This window comes from Apium graveolens, chromosome 1, assembly GCF_009905375.1.
Source record: "Apium graveolens cultivar Ventura chromosome 1, ASM990537v1, whole genome shotgun sequence".
Lineage (NCBI taxonomy): Eukaryota > Viridiplantae > Streptophyta > Magnoliopsida > Apiales > Apiaceae > Apium > Apium graveolens.
In genome coordinates this window covers 146,287,607-146,303,466 of record NC_133647.1, presented here as the reverse complement: position 1 = coordinate 146,303,466, position 15,860 = coordinate 146,287,607, and the positions used below count along the sequence as shown (strand labels likewise).

The 15,860-nt window shown below is 33.9% G+C and overlaps 1 long non-coding RNA gene across 1 annotated transcript; it reads left to right on the top strand.

Moving 5' to 3' along the window:
- The first annotated feature begins 261 nt into the window (after positions 1-261).
- LOC141721135 (uncharacterized) lies at positions 262-2,872 on the top strand. The gene is made up of 4 exons (XR_012574659.1): positions 262-392; positions 1,315-1,425; positions 1,696-1,782; positions 2,454-2,872. It is a non-coding gene; the product is annotated as an uncharacterized LOC141721135 (long non-coding RNA).
- Positions 2,873-15,860: the final 12,988 nt, after the last annotated feature.

The window sequence follows — 15,860 nt, the reverse complement described above, 5'->3', positions numbered from 1 at the left end:
AACCGTTGTTGATCATTGTTTTCAAAAAATTAAAAAAAAGGGCACCCGTTCCCCCTGATGTCCAATTATTTCCGCCTTAACACCAAATTCATTTCCCCCAAATGAAATTATATTCCCCTAGTCTCCCTTTAATTTTAACTTTTACTCTCTGTCACGCCTCCCTCTCGTCTCTCTCTTTCTTTCACCATCTTCCTCTCCCATTTCTCTCTCACAATACATCTTAATTAAGCCCAAATTTGCACCATCGCTCACATACTAGTACTCACTATCTCACGAAATTCAAATCAAAATCCCTAATTAGGCACGAACCCAATCTGAAATTGGTTCAATTTGCGCTGAATAATCGAAAAAATATATCAGTTGGACTTGAGCTTTGAAGCCACTTTGTATTAGTAAGAATCCCTCTTTTTCTTGAACTTTCTTTAAATAAATTTGTATATAGCATGAGATTGATATGTTTTTTTGAATGTATATTTATGTCTTTGTTTGTAAAGATTTGGTGGGTTTGGATTGTTGCGAAGATGGACTCTGGTTTTGATGTTTCTTGAATATGGTTGTTCTTGAATTCACAATCTTTTAATTATTTTTAAATTGAGTTTCTTAAAGAGATCTAGAGCTTGCTGATTTATAGATTTATTTTTATTTTTATTTTGTATTTTGGTGGATTTTATTTATGTATTTATTTTATAAATTCATTTATAAGATGCTTATTTTATTAGAACCACGAGATAATGGCAAATTGATTTTCCTAAGAATGAAAAAACACATAAAAGTCAGGTCAACCTACAAGAAGATCCATATGTTGTTGATAAGAAGCAGAAGTTGAAGATGTGTCCAGAATATGAAAAATTAAAGATGTCTGTAGAAGTCTTTGGGAAAAATAAGATAAGCTCCCCTGTGCAGCAACAAGAATTATGTTATTGCTACATGTTCTTATAATTTTTATCACTATTATGTGACCACCTGAACTTTGTTATTGATGCACCCTGTTTAGAATCAAGTAAAGCCTTAATCGCTTCTTGATTGTCTTTGATAACATGGTAATAAACGATACTTTCACTTTGAAGGTTCAGGTATTTTGTCTTTAGATCCAGGTTCTAAAAATTGATGATTTAGTTTATATTAATTTCCTAACAATTGCTAAAAGTTTATTTATAGAAATTTTTCATTGATGCAGTAGTAGAAATGTGTACCCAAAGTGTATTTACGTGGTTAGAAACGAAGACGGTGATGGTCCCAGGACTTAAACATACGGTTCTTCAGTGCCCTGCACTAACATTTTTCTTAAGTTGACATCAGTTGTTGTATATGTAGGTTATGATACTAATCCATGACTGAGAGCGAGGCCGCGTCAGTCTTTTGACAAAAAAATTAGAACCGACTCCAGGAGACTTGATTCACAATCCTAAGCTAGTTTTTGAGAAGGTAATTTCTTTTGAAGGCATACTGATAGATTTCTCCAATCATTGGTTTTATTGAATAAAATTTTTTTTGAAGTCTTTTCTCATCTTAAGGCCTTGTATTTTAATAGCATACTTGCTTATAAATCCAACTTTCTTGTAACTGACCTTATTATGCTATAGACTTGAAAATTCAGATTTTTAAGCATCCGAAATTTCATTTTCTTGGCATGTTACCATCTTTATTCTTCATTACCTTGAATATAATATGAAGTGCTTGTTTCTCTCTTGAAAGGCAGAGGAGATGGCATAGACATTCAGGGAGAGAATCGCTCAAGCTGAAGCCATGGCTCGTGGTGACATGCTGAGATTCCAGCCTGGGGTAATCATTTGATTTTCTTCTTGGAATTTGTAATTTTATATTAATATCTCTACAAGCACAAAAAAAGAAATTACTATTTACTGATTGCTTTTAAAAGAATTTGTATTACTATTTACTATTTGCTTTTAAAAAGAAATTACTATTTGCCTTTTTTATTACTGCATTTGTATGATTTAATGAAAATATTAGCCACTTAAAAGCTGATAACTGAATGTTATTAACAGTTCTCCGCAATAAACACCAGGAACATAAAATATCGTGAGAATAGTTTGTTTAGAATGATAGATGTAGACTTTATTTTGTTTTCTATAAACCTTGTATGTTTGCATGTATGTGATCTTTGAGATCACTTGGTACTTTTTTAAAATAAAAAGATATACTCTTGTATTATGTACCTAATGCTTTTTCATCATTTTCTAATTAAATATTTTGATAAACTATCTAATCTGTTGGTGAATCTCTAATATATTTTTGGGTAATCTATTTGGAATGAAGGAGCAACTAATCGAATTATCTAGTCTATAAAAAGGAGTTTATTCCTTCCCTCATTTCTGTTTTCTATTCAACACAGTGTCCCCCATTGCTGGTCTATATTTATGTTTGTCCCTATTCATATTGTTCTTTGTCGTGTCATATTAAGTTTTTAAATTTTTTATTCTTTATTTTACTAGGGAACAAGAATTCGTTGATCAGGTACTTATGGCTGCAAGCTTAAACAAGACAGGAAAAAATCTTGAACGTGATCCCCTGATGCTTGCTAGTCTAAGAGTAAAAATAGTTCAAAACACAATCTACTATCTTCTGTATCAGAAAGTAGCACAACACAGGCCAAGACTAATGTTTTAACCGGGACAAGTGGCCAAAGCCAGAGTGGACCTCTTGTGGCTCGTGCAATATCATAGGGCATGCACATCTTAGAAAGGTTATGCATATGACCGTAATTTCTATGTGTTGCATATTTTTCATGTTTATGACCTTGAGAAACATAACATTCTAACATGGAATTTATCTGTTTGAGCTGGACGAGGTGCGCACTTCGAGGCTCTCAACTTTATGCATGACTAAATGTAAATTTAGCATTTTTTATGTCTCGGTACCCCTAATATAGTTTGTTTTGGAGGTTGTAGGTCATGGTTGTTGTTGATAAAACTTTTGAATGTATATAATTGTGTTTAGGTTTGATAATGTAGTAGATCATTGAAGTAGTTTTTTGTTTGTTAAATGTTATTTCTATAGTATATATTTATGTTTGGTGAATCTGGTTTCTTTGGATAATGTAAATAGTGTTTTACAATATTTAGTATAGGTATTAGTAGCTACATTTTGGTACGTACGAAAATAGAGGTACAATTTGATTCCAGAAAAACAAACATCACATTTTATGCAAACTGATGTTAAAAATCATAAAGTGACAACATTTTAATGAAGCAAAACTGATGTCTTAGGACTGCAAAGATATTAGAAAAAAACCAAAAATTCGATGTTAAAGCGTGTTTCATACATCAGCTACAAATCGAAAAACCGATGTTAAAACCATTTTGTACAACATTTACAATTAAAATATCGATGTCAAAACTAGGATTTCGACATCACATTATTTGGGAACCGATGTTATTACTTTTCATACACATCGGTTTTCATCTAAGAATCGATGTTAATGTTATTTTATACCTTGTGGGTTAGAAGTTTAAATATGCTTAATCTTCCTAATATTGCAATACTGAACTTTTAGTTATTCATTGATATTCTAAATTACTGATTAAGACATCGAAATCATCTCTATAGCGTTGTCTAAGGTGCCTACAAATATTGGCTAAAAACTGATGTGTTTGTAAGAATACAATTAACATCACTCACGAAGACATCGCTCATTTTTTACAAAGACATCGGTTTTCCCCGATGTCTAAGGCCAAGTTTCTAGTAGTGTTGTGCACTAAAATTATTAGGAAATTGGGATGAGTATTTACCATTGGTTGAATTTGCGTACAATAATAGTTGGCAGGCGAGCATCAATATGGCTCATTTTGAGGCATTTTGTGGACGCAGGTGCAGGATACCGACTTGTTGGAATGAAGTATGAGAGAAATTTTTAGAAGGTCCTGACTTAGTTCAGGTCACTACTGATAAGGTAACATTTGTTATGGAAAATCTTAGACAAGCTCGATCTAGACAGATGAGTTATGAAGATAAGGGTAGACGAGAGTATGAGTTTAGGGTTGGATATAAGGTCTTTCTTAAAGTATCTCCGACAAAGGGCATTTAACGTTTTGGTCAGAAAGGTAATTTGAGTTCGAGATATATTGGTCCATTTGAGATTCTTGAGAAGGTTGGAGTAGTAGCATAGTATTGCCACCTCAGTTTTCACGAGTGCACAACGTATTCCATGCATTAGTTTTGAGGAAGTATGTTTCATATTATTCAGTATCCTTTAGACACATTTGACGATGATCTGTCTTGTGAGGAGGAAGCAGAAGCTATATTGGAGAGAGAGGAAAGAGTTATGCGTAAAAAGACTATCCCATTTGTGAAAGTTCTTTGGAAAAATCATGATGCTCGAGAGGCTACGTGGGCAATGGAGGATTCAGTTAGGACAAAATACCCAAATCTTTTTGAAACAGGTGCATTACATTGAATTTCGATGACGAAATATTATTAAGGAGGGAAGAATATAATATTTCGATATTTTAATTTTTTAGATATCTATCTTAATTTATATTTTATAATTTTTTTGTTAAATTATATTTGTTTATTTATAATATTAGAAACTTCTAGATATTGTTTTGGAGTCCTAATCAGATTTTATAAACTATTGATAAGATCGGTTAGTGATAGAAACAATCTTCAGGAACCTACTTCTCGATAGGTTAGAGTTATTTTAATAGTCCTATAAATACCCATTAATGCATATCTAAGAGGGTGTACAGCTACGCCAAATAGTAATAGCTCGATAAAAAATCCGGTAATATGTCATCCTCTGTTACTTACTTTCGAATATGCAATGGTGCCCTTTTTATTTTAATATGTATATTTGCCCTACTTTTACTTGTAGATATATTTCTAATATGCAATGGTGCGCTTATTTTTATTTTAATGTGTATATTTGCCCTACTTTTACTTGTAGATATAGAAGGATTTACTTGAGGCTTAGGTACTTTTATCCGAGTATTAGTTTGTACCAAAGGAAGAGGTATGAATGGTTTTGATATAATATATTATATTAGTAAATAGATAATTAAATGTCAATATTGATTTAATATTTTACCCATGAATACTTTCAGTTTTGTTCCTATTCGGTCCATACGCTCTATTTTGTCTTCAAATTCGAGCCAAACAACTGTAAGCTCTTGTCATACTACTTTTTACCAGCAACTCTATTCACTTTTGCATATATATTTTTGTGCTCGTCTTTCACCTATGTCTAAACAATTAGTTTATATTGTTAATTCTTTGTATGATTCACAAAAAATGAGATAGAAATACTATGAATTTGAATTGCCTTGTATGTATTGTGGTGACAGATAATTATATATATTTTAATTGAATGTCATTGGTACTATTCCATTCGATTATCAACCTTATTAATTATAATTTGTGACTTACTCCTTCTTTATTTTATTGTTTTATTAATTTTCAAGTTAATACTCGCGTACAACATGACATTACTTTAAGCATTCTTTAAAAATATGTTTTTAATGAGTACTTATAAAGCACGGGTAAGTGTTATTATTTTTGTAATCAAATATTAAAATATTTTACATGCATTGACTTTGATAAAAATGGTCTAAATAGCTTCCCTATTTTTAAGATAGTATTATTATTATTATATTATTATTATAATTATTATAATTATAATAATAATAATTATTATAATAATAATAATTATTATTATAATAATAATAATAATTATTATTATTATTGCTAAGTGAAACATTTATACCAAAAAAAATGAACTACAATTATTAAATTTCTAGTAAATGGTTATAGTGATCTACTTGTACTCCATTTTGTTTGCTATGATTTCATAGTACAAAGCAGCTTGCCGTTGACTATCTTTACTTTGTATTAATTGTATTAATTTATATCTTTCTTTCTTTATTTTAAAATAAGAATTCTAACCGAATCATTATAGAGCACTAGAATGGTGTGAGTATATGGTACTTATTATTTTGCTATACAAACTCAAATGTTGTCCGTCATTTTGTATTTTATTCGAATAAATATTTTGTGGTAATACAACTGTTATTATTATTATTATAACCTTTTTGGGACACATTAATTTTGTACATTTTTGTGAATATGTGGAGTTTGATTTTTAATGTTCGTTCTATGTTGCTCGGCTATTGATAGTGTAGTATTGCAGCTAATTATGTTACATTTGTTAGTTAATAATTAATTATTACATATAAATTATTTTAATTTTTCGTTATTAAATCTATTAACTTTGATCTAGCGGCATTAAAGTGGCGGTACTGATAACCAGGTTTGTGTCTAGTGGGTTTCACAACATTACTATTAATATTTTAATTATTTATTTATTTATTTTACCTTTTTTCCCGGATTGTTAATTTGTTTGGTCAACCTGCTGTTAGATACACACATGGTGACATTAGTATAGTATTTTTGGCTTAGTATCATAATATAAATATAGGCGCATGACACTAATATATGATTGTTAAATTTCTTTCTTAGACTGGGGCTATTATCGGTCTACCTGATTTCAGTTATTTTAGATTTATCTTAATATTTATATCAGGTAGAATTTCTGAATTTTTTCTCCTTTTTAAATAATATAATATTTGTTAAATTTATTGCCATTTTCTAAAGTTGTGAGCTTATTGTACTCAATGTGTACCTATTTGTAAGTATTCTCATTTTCGTTTCGATTCCATATTCTTGGATTTATTGTTGTCTTAACTCGTTTATATTGTGATTTTGCATTTTTCTTGTGACATTATTTTTCTTTGTTTTGTTTCGTACAACGAGTCAACCAACCTTTGTAACCTATTTTGTTGGGCTCTTAGACCGATCTGTGTGGGTTAATCACGGACAATGTTCACATGGAGTTCGGAGTAAAGGTGTACCGGGCACCAACTCGTATCAGTGGGTGAGTATACGAGTGCGTCTCTGGGGTATGAGATGTGATTAGATCATGATCTTTATTATATTGTCGGGATGTATTTTGCATTCCTTATTTTTTTTCTGGATTACCAAGGAAGGAAGTATTTTCCTATACTTCATTGGTGATTGGAGTTTAGCGAGTATAGTTTTATGTAAGAGACTCATATTTGTACCCACCTTATTTGCTATTCAACCTTACTTTATGTTTCATTGTTAGCCCAATTGTTTTATATTGTTATCCTACTTATTCGATAAATATTGATAAATTGTTTCAAAACTATATTGTTGTCCTTTTGTAAATTTTCAATTTAAATCTTTGTGTTGGTAAGACACAATCTATTTGTAGTTATACTTCGTAAATTGTTTAGATTATATTGTTAGGCCACACACACTGTAGAGGGGGGGGTGAATACAGTGTATAGTACAATCAAATCGAACTTTAATAACTCAAGTAACAGAAAACAAACTTTATTCAAAACAATAAACTCTGTTACAGTATGGAACTATCCTCTCTCAGTGATGAACAAATATCACGAGAGCTGCTAGGGTTATAATGAATAATCTTCTCGATTAATGATAACACTTATAGTGTAAACCCTATGTCTGTGTTTATATACTATACAGTTACAAGATAATCGCTAATTGATATGGAATATAATTCTGCTTCCTAAAATATATCAATCAGATATCTTTTCTTCCAAGTATTCTATTATTCATAGAATTCCTTCTTCATGCATATCTCTTCTTATGTTTTTCTCGATCTTCTCTTCCTGTAAATCAGCTGCCTTCCTTATCTGAACGTTTTCTTTAAGTCCTGATATTATCTTCTGATAAATATCTCTTGAACCTTAAGTACTGACGACTTAAGTTCTGACTTCAGTATAAGTGCTGATTTCAGTTAAGTACTGATTTATCCTGTTTAAGTAAGATCTGAAAACTAAACATAAATCACATTAGTCATGACATTATCAAATATATCTAACAATCTCCCCCAACTTGTAAATTAGCATAATATACAAGTTAACAGATATTTGATGATGTCAAAAACATTAAGTACAAATGCATGAGAATTTGACTAGATAACTACAACTTACATTCCTTAAAGATTTACCAACTTTAACTTCTGATAACAACTTCAGTCTGTATTCATATCAGAATATGAGTAGTTATAGATCTTGACTTGGATTCATCTTCTGATCTATCTGATGTCAGGAGTTGTTCTGAGATAGTTCTTCAACAAACATCTCTCAGCATATCTGAGTTCATCAATCATCCTCCTTTTAGCATCTTTAAGTTCTGCATAATCTTCACCAGTTTGAAAGATTGCAGCCCTGAGATCATTAATTTTAGCTTTCTTTATGTCCTGATCCAGTCTGATCAAATACGCCTTGTCAGACTCAAGATTAAATTTCACAGCCCTGTAACCCAGAAAGGTAGTTATAATCTTAGCAGAGTTGGGCTTCATCTCAACAATATCACCCTTGTGATCTCTGTACTTTGGAAGATATGTGCTGTCAGACTTAACAGAATAAAGCCTTTTCTGTCTCTGAATCTGATTCTTTAAATAGTTTGCAGCACTTTCTGTTATTTTATCACTCACTTGAAGTAAGAATAATACATGTTCCAATTCTTCATAATACTTCAGTGGAATGGCATTTTCCCTTATATGATAAACCCTACCATCTGTCATGAAGTACAACAAGATGTGTTCTTTCAAGTAGGTGTGGTAAACCATCTGTACAGATTCTAGTTGATTCAATCTTTCCGGAGTTGCTCCAATACCCGGTTTACTTAAGGAAGTTGGATCATTGGTTGTGTTCTGTATTCTTCTTTCATCAGCACTTCCCAATCCAGTTTTATCTCTTGCTTCCTTTCCAGTAACCACTCTTGCTTCAAAACCACTTGCAGCAGTCTTCAAAGGTTGAGTCTGTTTGGCTTTGGTGAATCCTGGTAGGAGTATCTTTCGAGGTTTAACATGAGCAATGTCAGAGGTTTCCTTTGATTTATCTTCTGATATCAAGTTAATTTGGGCTATGTCAGAGGTTACTTGCTTCTTTGAGATATCAGAACTAACTCTATCTTTACTCTGAACAACTTGAGCCATGTCAGAGGTTGTCTTAGAAATTTTTCTTGAAGTCAGAGCAAGATCAGCATCTTCAACAGTAATTTCTTCATCCACAGGAGGCACATAAACCTTGATAGGTTCACCAATTTTCTCTTTGCCCTTAGTCCTTGGATCTATCTGCAATTGTGATTTAGCCTTGGTTGCTTCAGGATTTGTTCTTTCTTTTATCACAATTCCTTTGACTTTTGGAAGTTTCTTTTTACCAACAAAAGCTTCAGATTTAGATTTGACTTTTTCTGACTTAAGTCTAGCTTCTTCTTCCATCAGACTTTCCAAGTCCATTCCTGGATTCTCCTTTAGAAATAACTGTCTTGATAATTCTTCATCAAGATCCAAAAGTTCATCATAACTTATCCTTTTACCAGTAGCAGAAGTAATTCTTTTTCCAGCATCAGAACTTGTCCTGTGACTTGTACCTTGACCATGACCTCCACCCATTCCAGAGTTTTCCTGGTCATCTTTTTCATCATCCTTCCCCTTCAGTGTCTGATCAGTTTTGTATTTGGACTTAATTACTTTCTCCCCCTTTTTGGCATCAGCAGGTAAGAGAAGAGAGACAAACAATTCCACTGAGGCTTGAATTTCATCAAGTTGAGATTGCTGAGAAGCTTGATTTTTCAAAATATCATCAATCTGAGACTGTTGCTTCTCTTGTGTCTTCTCAATGTAAGCAACTCTGTCAAAGGTAGGTTTAAAGAAACTTTTCTTTTCAAGTTTCTTAACTGTTTCTTGCTTGAGCAATTCTTCCTGAATTTTATGTAACTCTACATGAGTTTTTGAATGGAGACCTTGAAGATGTCTAGTACTCAATGCAGTGACTTGAAGCTGTGTCTTGAAATCATCATTAATTAAGATTTCATCAGCTTTTGCCAAGTGCTCAGCAAGAATCTTTTCAGATGGAACAAAGTTAACTGAGTTCCATTCCTTAGTCCACTCCTTTCCTCTAGGAGTTTCACTCCAAGGTACTGGTGCTTCTCCTCGTACAAACTTCTTGACGAGTTCAGATTTAGAAACAATTTGTGGAGGTGCATGTCCTGAAGGACTAGCTTCATCAGCATCTGCATTTGAAGCAGCATCACCAGTATCATCAGCATTTGTAGCATCAGAACTTACAGAATCAGCATCTTCTGATTAAACAACAGTATGAGAAGCAATCGAGGCTTCAGCATCATCCTCTAAGTGCTGATCTGTTTCCAAGTTCTGATCAACAGCCATATCCTGATGCTCACCTATAGTCTGATCATCAACATCTAGATGCAGAGAAGGTGTAATAGACAATTCTGGAGTTTGAGTAGCATCAGTAACAGGTGTTGTTGTTTGATTAATTGCTTTTGGAGCTTCTAAGTAGAGAACCTCAGGCACAACCAGGTTTTGAATATCAATTTCAGCACTTGTGCCTGGGTCTACAGGAGATACAGTTTCATGTACAGGAGACACAAATGGTGTGTTTGCCTTGTCTGTAGTAGCTTCCTGAGTTGGGGACAATGGAGAAGGAGATGCAGTAGCTTCAACAAATTCTGGTTCTTTTGAGATCAGAGATTCCTGATCTCCTTCCTTAGATGCTGCTTCCTCATCATCTGAAGCTGGCCTTTTAGCTCTTGATTTCTTGTATCTCTTTGAAGGTGGGGATTCCTTGGGAGGTTCAGCAGAAGTCATTCTTCTAAGCCTTTTGAGAAGCTTAGATCCCCCAATTCCAGAATCCTTCTGAGAAGGAACCTTCTCAGCTTCTGTAACAACAAGTTCTGATGCAGAAACCTGTTCCTCACTATCAGACTCATCTCTCAGAACAATCCTCCTTCTCTTCTGTGGTGTCTGAGGAACAGTCTTTGTCCTCTTGGACTTGGAAGATGAAGGCTTCACAGTAGGTGCGGAGGATGAAGGTTGAGCTGTCTGTGAAGGTGTGAGATATGTTTTGAGATATGTTCTGAGAGAGGGTTGAGGTATAGATGTATGAGTGGTATGTTCTGATGGTTGTTGTGGTGTTTGGGATGTGGTGGTGGGTTGGACATCAGGATAAACAGAACTATAGGTTTGAGGATCAGCATTTACTAATATCTGTTTTACAGACTGAGGATTCTGTAAAGGTCTAACCACCGTTTTCTTAAGGTCAGCATTTACCAAGTCATTAAAGGCTCGTTTTGCAAGTTTAAAAGGTGGATATAAGTCAGTAGTAGGTTGGGGTTCATCAGCACAACAAAAATTATATATAAGCTGACAGAATCTAGCAAAGTAGACAACATTCCTATCCCCAATAAAACCTATCACAGCACTTGCAAAATCAAAATGAGTTTGGTTAATAATAGCATACCCGATGTGCTGACTCATTATCGGAATGGTATCAAAGTTGGAACACTTATTCCCGAAGGCTTTAGTGATGCAGTCGAAGAAGAAGCTCCATTCCTTTCTGATATGTGCCCGTTTCAACTGTCCAAGCTTAGCCAAACTCCTCTCATACCCCAAACTGGCCATTACCTCTTGTAGAGCTGATTCCTCCGGTGTTGAGAAAATACAGCCTTCTGGTAAATGTAAGGCCTTGCGAATTGTACCAGGAGTTATCACATGTTCAGAATCATCCACTTCAAAAATAATGCTGGGAGTACCATTAGCACCACCATTATCAAAATGCCCAGTCCGCCAAAACGTCAGAACTTGTTGGCTTGAAAAGACTGAAGGCTGGGTCAATGCATACCCAATTTCACTGTGTGCAAGAAGATCTTGCACAAAATGCAACTCAGACGGAGCTTCATTATGATTGAGAATTGCAGCATAGTTATTTGGAACGAACTTAGCTCTATCAATGATCAAATCCTTAGGTGCCATCAGAAAAATTGAAAATTAAGATTGCCTGTTAGGTGTTTGATAAAATGTCTGTATGAAAAACCAACGTCAGAAGATGAGAGAGAGTAAAAGCAAAGAAAGAGAGATAAAATGTAAAAGTAATTAAAAGATTGTATAATCTTCTCTCTCTCTTACTTATACTTGGTAAAAAAAAATATAACTGTTGGACACCTGTCAGACATGCAGCAATAATGAATAGTTAATGGGCACGGGAAAACAGTAATCATTACTTATCACATGCAGTTTTTCAAGGAAAAACCGTTCCACTTACCCAGTAATCCCATTAATTGAGGTAAGTCAGTTTTAATTCAAAATTTAAACTGTTCCCACTTATTCAATTATTTTCACTGCAAAACTAATATTCTGTATAAATTTCGAGTGTGAGAATGACCAAAATAAAGCAAGTAAACAAGTAATGATATTTTAAAATCAGAACTTAATTTAAATCAATAATTAAAATGGTCAGCAGAATATGAACATATCAGGATTTAACAGTGCAATAAAATTGCAAACATCTCAGAGACAGAATCTTGCAAAAATAAGAAATTCCATTAATATATTTAGAGAATACATTCATAAAATTGAAATTACATCAGAGTATTACAAGACTGTCCTAAGCTTCTATACCTAACATCAACAGCTTTTGTCCTTGGCTAAGAAGCCGGACAAAGCTGACGATGAAGAAAAATAGGAAGAAGAAAAATAAATTATTTCTTCTTCCGACTCTCTATAAAAAGAATAGCGAGTCGAATGATTCGCTCTTGTTGGCGGAGAGCTTCCATCCTTTCTTCTTCCAATCGCTCCAGATGGCGATGGTAGTCCATGTAAAAGAACAGGAGGTGTGTGAGAACCTCCTGGGGAATCGAGTCCCAAATCTCATCAGGAATGACAGTTACGTGCCATTCCTGCTGCCAGGCCTCACAGCTCAGCTCCATGTTAAAGGTCTCATAGTTCAAAAACATATTGTAGTTGACCATGTTTGTGTTGGTATGAAGGAAAGGAGAGTGAGTATGTGAGAAAATAAATGATGTGTAGGCTGATGTGAAGTGTTGGTTTATATAGGCAAGAGAATGCCAGGAGACGCAAGGAAATTTAATGCTGACAGATAGAAATAATTCTACCTTGTCTCCCTAGATTGGGAAGAGGAAAAACAGTCATTGGAAGTGTAAAACGAGATTTAATGCGCATAAGAAATAAGTAAAAATTACTGTGCATGTACGTGTACCACTATCCCTAATTATATTGACTGTTAATATTCCGCCCAAACATATTCTGATTTAAAATGAGTCTGTTTCATATTTTTAACCATAAATAAGTCAAGTAAAGGATCAAAATTTAATATCATAACTTAGACTTATATCAGAACTTAACAGTCATCAGAACATGATTTCTTAACTCGAAAAATGAATGCCTATCTCCGTAATTCTTCACCCAAATTCTGATATCGATTCTTCAGAACTAAATCATCAGAACGTTCAACAGAACCTGTCCTCATAATTTATGCAATCTGACACATAAATTGTTCATCTACAACAACATGGATCACCACAGTAATTTTCATCATTCATATGGAGTGTTAGTGTGTGCATTAAGCTAAATATCAGATAAAGAGTAAAGTCTGATTCACTTCAGTACATCTTAAAAATAAGGCATAACTAAAACTTTACTTAAAATTTGTCATTATTCTGAAGCCTACCATTGAATGAGTTCATGCATGAGTCCACCTCAACTGTCTTGTGCTAATTTTGTGCATCTTTTTAAATTCCATTTTGCAGTGGCTTCTCAGTGTAAGTGAGTCACGACTGCTTATCAGAATTTATGATATTATCAGAGTATTTCTCAAGTAATCATAGAGTGTGAAAAGTCACCAAGAAAAAATAATTATTTGCTTTTCTGATGCATATTACTTAATACCAGCAATGCACTTGGGTCGTCCCTTCCACATTTTTACTCTAGATCTCAAAGGAGTACCTGATTTTTATTCGCTTTTCTTTTACTTTTTCTTTTGATGAGTGAGGTTTATCAGCACTTAGTACATCCATCAGATTTACTAACATCAAAACTTAACAGATGAGAAGCAGTATTCTAGTTTTTGACTTTGTAATAAGATAGACATAGTAAACGTGACTAAGCTCAATATCAGAATTTGCTTGTGTCAATAGATGTCCACATAAATAATTACTTCTAACATGGGATCTCTAGTATGTTAAAGACTACTAGGTCAGCATCTAGTACAGTTATCCTCATAAGATTGAATAGTCACATAAACAGTCATATCACTATCAGAGTTTAGAAATTCACAGCAGACAACAATCAGTACTTAAGCAATTTTCAATTAAGCACAGAATACACAAAGAGAGTAATTTCTGTAAATACTGATCATAAAGTCTGATGCATCAGAACAAAAACTAAGCAGATTTAGAGAAAGAACCTGAAACCATTCCAAGTTCATTTACCAATCTTGTAAACGTAGCTTCACACAGTGGTTTTGTGAAGATATCTGCTAGTTGTTGATCTGTTGGAACAAAGTGCAATTCCACTGTACCTTTATCCACATGTTCTCTTATGAAGTGGTACCTAATGCTGATGTGCTTTGTCATTGAGTGTTGAACTTGATTACCTGTCATAGCAATAGCACTTTGATTATCACAGTATATAGGGATTTTAAAATATGTTAACCCATAATCCAGTAACTGATTCTTCATCCAAAGAATCTGTGCACAACAGCTGCTTGCAGCAATGTACCCTGCTTCTGCAGTTGATGTGGAAATTGACTTTTGTTTCTTGCTAAACCAAGAAACCAATCTACCTCCAAGAAATTGGCAGCTTCCACTTGTGCTTTTCCTGTCAATTTTGCAACCTGCAAAATCTGCATTTGAGTAACCTATTAGTTTAAAATCTGATTCTCTGGGATACCACAATCCCAGATCAGCTGTTCCCTTAAGATACTTGAAAATCCTTTTTACAGCTGTTAAGTGAGGTTCTCTTGGATCTGCTTGAAATCTTGCATAAAGACAGGTAACATACATGATATCAGGTCTACTAGCAGTTAGATAGAGTAGAAAGCCAATCATACCTCTGTAATCAGTAATATCTATTGATTTACCAGTATCATTATCCAGTTTTGTTACAGTGGCCATGGGAGTGGATGCACTTGAACAATCTTGCATCCCAAATTTCTTCAGCAAATTTCTGGTGTACTTGGTTTGACAAATAAAAGTGCCTTCTTCATTCTGCTTGACTTGAAGGCCCAGAAAATAGCTAAGTTCCCCCATCATACTCATTTGATATCTTAACTGCATCAGTTTGGCAAACTTCTTGCAAAGTATGTCATTTGTAGAACCAAAAATGATATCATCAACATATATCTGAACCAGAAGTAAGTCCTTTCCATGGTTGAGGTAGAACAGTGTTTTGTCTATAGTTCCTCTGTTAAATCCACTTTCCAGAAGAAACTGAGCTAAAGTCTCATACCATGCTCTTGGAGCTTGCTTAAGGCCATAGAGTGCTTTATCAAGCCTGTAGACATAATCTGGATATTTGGAATCTACAAAACCTGGAGGTTGTTCAACATATACTTCCTCCTCCAATTCTCCATTGAGAAAAGCACTTTTCACATCCATTTGAAAGACAGTAAACTTTTTGTGAGCAGCATAAGCCAAAAATATCCTTATGGCTTCCAATCTAGCAACTGGTGCAAATGTTTCATCATAGTCAATTCCCTCATGTTGAGAATATCCTTTTGCAACAAACCTTGCCTTATTCCTTGTAATTATGCCATCACTATCAGTTTTGTTTCTGAATACCCACTTTGTACCAACAACAGATCTGTTCTTTGGTCTTGGCACTAGGGTCCAGACTTTGTTTCTTTCAAATTCATTTAACTCTTCCTGCATTGCTTGTACCCAATCAGCATATTGAAGACCTTCTTCCACTTTCTTTGGTTCAGTCTGAGAAAGAAAAGAATTGTAAAGACATTCACTTGAAGTAGCTGTTC